Source organism: Schistosoma mansoni (assembly GCF_000237925.1).
Source record: "Schistosoma mansoni, WGS project CABG00000000 data, chromosome 1 unplaced supercontig 0153, strain Puerto Rico, whole genome shotgun sequence".
In the NCBI taxonomy this organism is placed as follows: Eukaryota; Metazoa; Platyhelminthes; class Trematoda; order Strigeidida; family Schistosomatidae; genus Schistosoma; species Schistosoma mansoni.
The window spans coordinates 401,318-409,869 of record NW_017385994.1 but is presented as its reverse complement, the minus strand read 5'-3'; positions in this window follow the sequence as shown (position 1 = coordinate 409,869).

Sequence of the window (8,552 nt, the reverse complement as noted above, 5' to 3'; positions counted from 1 at the left end):
TTTTAAAGTAGACTAGATAGCTTTCTATAAAATTCATCTTTAACTTTATCTGAGCTGAATTCAGTGGGAGCATAGGCACACAACGAAAAGGCAAGGGTATGTGTCCCTATCTTTTCGGATTCTTACTGTTTCGTTTAATCGAACAGCTCACAAGCGATTGTCTATTGGAATCCAGTCTAACAGAACCTGTTTGGCTTTTGGACTAAATACTATACCCACATCAACGAGGCCATGGAAAGTAGCAGTGGGGTCTCCAGATACTGAAAGGGTAAATCGTACCGATTCTTTATATTGAAAAAGTGGGGCTAAGTGAATGACTGTACTTGGATCCTGTATGCGTGTTTTGGAGATGCAGTACACATTAATGACGCGAGATCCCCAATTCCTTGCTGAAAAAGCCTATCGTCCTATCTGACACAAGGTTAGAACACTGGAAGCTCCAACATATAGTTTAGGGAGCGGTTTCAGATCAGGAATAACATTTCGTGAACTCAAGTCATTAGCATTGGTGGCGCGTAATGTTAAAGATATACGAGGAAGGTTAACCGTGGAGATGGAAGAATTGTTTAGAGGTGAGGGAGAGATTTGATGATAGAGGTATGAGGGTAGTTGTCACTTTCTGGTTGCCTACACCTTTAAAGGATACTTGTTCTTGAGAGAACTGAGAAAGGAGCTGAATTAATGGTAGTCTTAACGACCTGGGAGCGTGAGTGAAGAGCCCAAGGGACAACTTGAGACCGGTCGATCAAGGCATTTTATGGAAAGTTTCTGACCCGTTAGCTCCGCACTTTATAAAACCCTTACCGTCGGTGATGGATATCCGTAGGACAAGGAGAGGTGTGACATTTTAGAGTCGACCTTTTCTAACTCCTTACTTTCGTTGTGAGAAGTTAGCACCTTTGCAGATGTTGACTGTCTGAGGGAACCACCTTACTGCTGTCACACGCCTCTACAGGCAAGAGCACGATTCCACATAATTCTCAATGGATGATATTTCAAATTAAAACCTAAGTGGTAATTAGCCCTGATCGATGCAGTGTCTGAGTGTGCACCCAAAACCTCTGGAAATACTGGGCTTAATAGTTTCGAGAACCAACTTGTGAAAGTAATAACACCCTTAAGAAACAAATACATGAAAATGAACTGTCTTCCTGTATTCAGTTATAAACTCCTTTGAACGATGTAGAGATTTTACTTTCTCAGCTTTCGACAGAAACTTATAGATTAGCGAGTAAAAATAGAAAAGTTTACGATTTAGGTTCATAGTAAAAGTCTCCTCTAGGCTGAAGAGCAAGCGAGTATTGAAATACAGAGTGGTGATCTTCTCAGTGATATTTAACAAAAGTCATCTAAATTTCCACATCAGAGATTAGCTACTGCTGGCCTGGCTACAGATCTTTAGATGATATTGAGAGGTAGCGAAATTATAGGACACGTAAATTTTTATACTTTAGACCTTATGCATGAGAAACATTGCTTAAAGTTACACTATGGACAGTAGTAAAATAAAACAGTGATGAACCAAAAACAGGAGTTTGTTATATCAGCTGTGCTATTCTGGTACCATAGTCTACGGAAATTACAGTTTACAGGAAGCAGAGGCAGACAAACAATTAAATCGACAATCCTGTTTAAAGAAGTTTGAAGATATATGTATATATATATAACATCCAGTGGTACTGGAGATAACATCTTAGGTGCCCAGTTCAGCTTATTTTATATACGCGGTACTGTCTCCTCAGATAACTGAGACCATACAGAAACTCCTATTTTTAAACTTCAGCTGAGCTAAAGACGATACTACCAAGCTTGTCAGGAGCAAGTTAGTGACTTTAAGGTGAATATCAATAGAGTGTATTGTCCAGATAGCATTCAAGGAAACACAGATTTACTTTTGATCACATCCTAACGGGTCAACTCGTTTCCACTCAAACTTGGGTGAAAACATGATGAAGTATTCACAAAATGTTGAAATGCGGGAGGAACCTAATATGTCAACGAAAGAACACTGAATACATGTCCAGGAACACAAGACACACATATTTTATTGCAATTCATGAGGTGAGGAAGTTAGATATTTAGGCTTAGGATGCTATATTTTCAAACACTGAAGTATGTGAGAGAGGAGGTAACAAGAGCAGAATGTATCAAAGTTTTATAGGATAATATAATATAACTTACTTCCCAAACTCAATTTGGCGATAATCAGGTCCGTACAAGTTCTACACAAGGACTTCCAAATGGTCAGAGCACTGAAGCGACAACAACTGAAAGTTACGCCTCACCCTCATCCTTCAGTTTGTAAGAAGCAAAACAGTGGAAAAATGACCTAAACGATACGAGTAGAATATGAATAGAACTATGCGTTTGAACAAGTGAAAACGTTGTCTTGAGTCTTCTTAACTACCGTGCCTCTTGATTAGTATGTATTTTTTAAGCACTGAGCTAGATTCAAGTTAGTGTATTAAGCGCAGAAGGCGAACGCCTTTTTTTAAGCCCTTTCTTAGTAAAGTTCGAGGATTCTATAGTATTCTCTTAAGTTAGTTATTTGAAGATGTGGACATCAAACTTTTCGCTAGCTGATTGTGTAGCTGATGACAACATCGGTATAGCAAGATCATTTTAGGCATTGTTGTTTCTTGAAAATAGGTATGTTATACTGGTTGCGACTCACAATATACACGTGCCTTGCTACACAAACGTTGTTTTATCTTAGTCAGTTGTTGCATTACCAACGACAGGTCTTTGTAGACGACTTGAGTAAGATTCATGAAAGGACGAACAAGAGTAGAGGAAGCCAAGAAAGAGGGTGAATATATTGAAGCTTGCAAACACGTGACTATAAGCAACAGAAACGGCTAGAGAAAGGAAATGTGAAATCTGGCCACCACAACAGAGAAAGCTACAAGAGAAGGAAGTATGATAGAACAATATGATTCAAGCAAAATCTCGAAAGAGTATATGATATCCCAGAGCTACTAGTCGGAATCAAAGTAAGAAAACAAATATCTCAGATTAATGAGCAGTAGAATAGGATCGTGAAGAACTTTGAGTGGTTCTTGAAAAAATCGGTGACAACGAACTCAACGGAAATGCATACAGTACGGAAAACCTATTCTGGGACTGAATCGCTATGTCGGGCCTGAAGAACAAATCACAAATGCATCTCAAGTAAAGACTAGTGTAAGGCAAGGTTGTCTACGCTCTCCAAAAGCTGTTGACTCGATTGTGAAAATCCGGTAGACATTTTATATAATACCTGGATTAGATTGTAAATTATATAAGTGAGGTTACTTTTGATATTCCACAATCCGTCTTAATTTACTAGTGTTAAACGGAAGAGTGTTACTGCTTTACCTACGTAAAAATTGAATCACATAATAACTTCTCCTCTAGATTAACTGAAATTTAGAAACCTGAGTACATTGCCCCTACAACACAAAACAGATAATATCCTATCAGAAAGACGTCCTAACAGTTAGGCGAGGAAATTAAATACATGTGTGAGCTGTCATATGCAACAAGACAGAGAATACTATATAGAATTCACAGATGACCTGGTCCATCTATCCCATGCACATGAACAAATACAGGTCAATCAACCAATGTAGCAGAAGCCTCTGCATCATTACGCCCCAAAGCAACATCCTCAAATACAACACTGAGAACACCAGACAGCCCAATCACACCTGATGGTAAAACTTTGGAATAGGTGGAAACGTTCGCGTACCTAGACAGCATTATCGATGAACAAGGAGGATCTGATGAGGACGTAAAAGCACGAACTGGCAAAGAAAAGGTAGAATTCCTACAATTAAAAAACATCTGGAACTCAAAACTACTGTCAGCCAACACCAAAGTCAGAATCTTCAATACGAACGTCAGGACAGTTCTAATGAACAGGGCTGGAATTTAGAGAACTATTACAACCTTCATCAAAAAGGTGCAGGTATTTATAGACAATGGTCTACGCAAGATACTCAATGTCCATTAGCCAAATACGATCAGCAACAACCTACTGTGGGAGAGAACAAACCAGCTTCTATGTGAAGAGGGGATTAGGAAAAGACGATAGAAGTGGATAGGACATATATTGAGGAAACCATCGAACTGCATCACAAGGCAAGTGCTAACTTGGAATCCTGAAGGGAAAAAGGAAGGAGGAGGACCGAAACACACATTGGGTGGGGAAATGAAGGTAGACATCAAAAGAATCAGTGACATCTTTAAAAAATTGGAAAAGATTGCTCAGGACAGATTTGGTTGGAGAATGGTGGTGGGCGGCCTGTGCTCCACAAGGAGTAACAGGAGTAAGTAAGCCCATTCACACGTATTCATACAGTCATCGAAATACATGTGCAAGAACGTTAATTAATTATTGCCGACAAAAGATGCATCGTTTTTCTGCTGAAGACATCAGCAAACGGACCTAGCTATAAACAAACTCGGGGGGGGGGGTGAAGGCGACAGAACGGATACATTAAGTATGGTGAGCTAATTCGATTCAGACAGTTATTTCGCTGAACCCATTTTATTTCGAGCTCTGAATATACTCCTCCTAGAAGCGTCAAGACCTAATTTGTTTTTTGAGCTTAGTACCACAATGTCTGTATCTGAGCTGTAAGATAGGAATAGTACAAGCATTTTCTCTCAATGGAAGTTTGTCGGATGTTTGATAACATGATTGTGACATATCTGGCAAAAAAATAGAATAAGGATGAACTTTAAACGTCTGCAACAAATCTTAAGCCGCTTCTTGTCCAATAAAAAACAGCTTTTCCAAATGGATACTTTATGGAGATGAAAACAATAGTGACGCTAAGTATTAAAATTCCTTACACAACCGATGAATTTGCTAAGGTATTCCACGAGTCAATCTGATAAGTCGTAGAAACCAGCACAAAAATCATCCTTACCACCCATTTTTTCTAACCACTGAAAGAATTCGGATAAGATTTATACGTCCCTAGTTAGGTATTGAGGGTCTTCTTCACAAACTGATATCAACTATAACCCAAAAATGCTCCGTAAAGAAACAGAGAAGCTCGACTGCAAAGTACCTAGAGGCCCTATCTGACTAGTTCTTTAATAAAATATTCCCACTCGGTCATTATTAACGGTTTCGTCCTAAGGATGGGGTTGATTTATCTTCTATACACAAGATATGGTCGGCATTGAGCGTTTGAAACAGTTAACAAGGCTGTTTTTACTGTATGCTGGCACAAGGCTATTTCCCGCAATCATTGTCAGAGCTCTCAGAAGTATATAAAATGACTAAACTATTCATCATATATTTGGATTTCACGCAAACCTTTAAGCCGCATTTCTGTTTGGACAATCTCAACACAACACACTATAGGCACATATTCCCGATTAGACCTTTGTTGCTTGACTCTACTGACACGGGACGTTAGCGCTCACTCGACCTAAATAAAGTAAGCCACGAGAAAAGTATGTACTCTTATACTCGTAAGTATAAAAATGGGTAGTTCGGAATGGATCAGGATATATTTGTTTTCGAACACATAACCATACTATACGTAATCGTGGAAGGTATTTGTAATTAATAAAAGGACAGTAATAATATATATGAGTGATTGATATACAGTGTCGATCACTCCTATACTATGAAGGCTTATGATAATATAAAGAAGTCTCGACAACAACCTCACTTCTTTCAAAGTGAGTGATCAAAACCAAAAAAATAACTAACAAAATCCATCCAATAACTTATTATACAGAACAATCATGCCCTCGCTAGTGACTAGCTTAGGGAGGCAAAACCTAGAGCTCGAATGGAAAGCCCTTACCAGTGACGTTTGAGCACATGAAGCGATTATCCACCGACGATATTAGGAGGAACTTGAGAAATATCACTAGAGGATTAACGTTAAGTCTGTAAACCAGGATTATCAATTTAAAGGTTGAATACAAGCTATGAGCTGAAGATATTGAGCTTAGTTCACAGAGAGGCCTCCTTGTGGGATCCTAGAGGAATAAAAAACTCTAGTGCTACCTGGCTTTTTGAGTTTACTTAACTAGGATCGCTACGTGACGTTAACCACCGAATAATGAAATACAATTACTGATTCAGATGCAAGCCTTCCAAAACGGTTTGATGATAACATGCTAAGAATATTATGAAAAAAACCCAGCGTACAGTCAAAACAAACTTTTAAGAAATGCAAACTCAAGAAAAGATTTTGATTGCAAGCAAGTCTACTTCAATACAGTATACACTAATTGAAAGGAAGTTGTCAATGGTGAAAAACAATGTATTTGGAAATAATTTGATATTAAAAAACAATAAAGAGAATGGAGGCATAAAAAAGCAAACTAAAGTATTTCACATAAATGAATCATAGTAATGTTATGTACAGTTCATACACACAAATAGTTACTGATCATTTGTTTCATCTGAAATTGAAACTAATTGATGCACGCTAATCTAAAGGTGAAAAGTAGTGCAAAAATGATAAAATAATATAATATTTATTTGGCTGAACGTATTGATAGTTAAATATCTTACCATAACATAAATACATATGGGAGTATCATCATCCCTAAAATCTCTCCATTAATCCCTAATTATTAATAATTGAATAATTGTAGAAGGAGCTCTACGTCATATCTCAGCGAACTTGACAAAAACTAAACCTTCAGAGGTATCCCACAGGCAATTATTCATTAAATTTTTATTGTATAGTCATCAGACACTTGGACTATTGCTCTTAGTGTTTTCTATTTGTCAGCTTTTACTTGATGTAAATATCGTTATTTTTTACTGTTACAGATTCATAGTTAGTTGTAGCATACATTGTAATTTCTTGTATGTGTTGCTATGTGAAGAGGTATTTAGGGTGAACTATTGTTTAAGTTTCTACATCATTGATAAATAGAAAATAAAAGAGAGATCTGCCTGATAACTTCGTGTTCTGATTAAACACTGAATTGGGAGCATGAAGACCAACAGGAGTTAATGTTAAGGTCGTTATTTTGACGGTCACTAAGTGAATGATCTACTGTATTATCTATCTTATAAAACTTGCGACAAAATAACGCTACTGAGGTAATCTAATCTTTTTCTTCAAAGCACTTAATAAACTATCCTTTACATTCAGTCAAGTAATTTAATATGCAGAAACCTCTAATTACAATATCCGTAACTCCTGCTCATTAGTGAAACAAACCTCTCTATATGAATTACTTTACCTGTGAATTTTTCAGACTCTGGAATAACCTACCACAATTTATCCGTAAGATAAAATCACTCCAATCCTTTATTCGTTGCATTTATGCTTATTGCTCCTCTGAAATGCGTTAAATGTCCTAGCACCTGCAAGGATATCTTATTCTACAAGTGAGATCATAGGGACTTCAAGTGTATATTCATCCTTATTACTGAATCCACTAAGCAAAACCACCTACGCGCTGTCTCTTTGCATTAACACCGTCCCCGGCAACCCTAATTTGAATAATATCTAACACGAATATTAGATCAGAAAAGAACCTGACATATGTATTATGGTAGACCTAACTAACCTATCATAATAATTATTGCCCTTTTTTTCCTGTTCTCTACTTCTGCTTTATTTTCTCTCGTTATAGATGATTATAATAAATTCGTTATGGTGCAGGAAATGACCTTAAATGCACTTCTCATAGATCAACAGAGTGTCCACTTAAAAAGAATTAAAAGTTCGCGACTGATACCTTTGATTTGTTGTAATACATGTGGAAAATGTACCACCCAAACAATTTTTGAACAATTAAACTTAAAACAACCTTATATCACATGTTTGTTCTCTACACTTAATGTTACTATTTATATCAGGCTGGTTATGCCTGTTAACTGGCATGAATTCTGTAATTATTACTTTTAGAATATATGTTATTATACCATATATCTGCACAGAATCAGCATACGCCAACAAAGTTATCAATTCATTTAGGGAAATGTGACTTTTTAACGATTTAACTTAGTTGAGAGATGGAAACGAAGTAAGTAGTATTATTTTTGATTAAAATAGTAGTGTACTATAAAAACAAACACCAAAACAATAAATAAAAACAGTATTCAGAAGGGGTTTTGTGGAGATTTCAGTATTTTTATAGTTGAAATCATGAGTCAATTGAAGCTAGACCACCATGGAAAACCTGGGAGCACTGGACGGCCGTTTCATCCTACTGTGGGACTCCTCAGAAGTGCACATCCACAATCCCGCTCTCGCGAAATTCGAACCCAGGACCTACCAGTCTAGCGCCCGAGCACTTAACTGATATACCACTGAGCTGGCCGGCATCCAACGGTGTTAATGTCTAACTTCAACCAATCCAACCGTTCAACAATTGTCTTCAGTGAGTTGTTATCTCACAACAGACGTGGTTTTCCATGGTGGTCTAGCTTCCATTGACTCATGATTTCAACTATAAAAACAATAGATTTGTGATATCCCAATTAATAGAAAAATTACGTTTTTAAGTTTTCCCTGAAGAAGTGGCTTACACTGAGTCACAAAACGTTAGAAAAATTAAAAATCTAATTTTTCTAC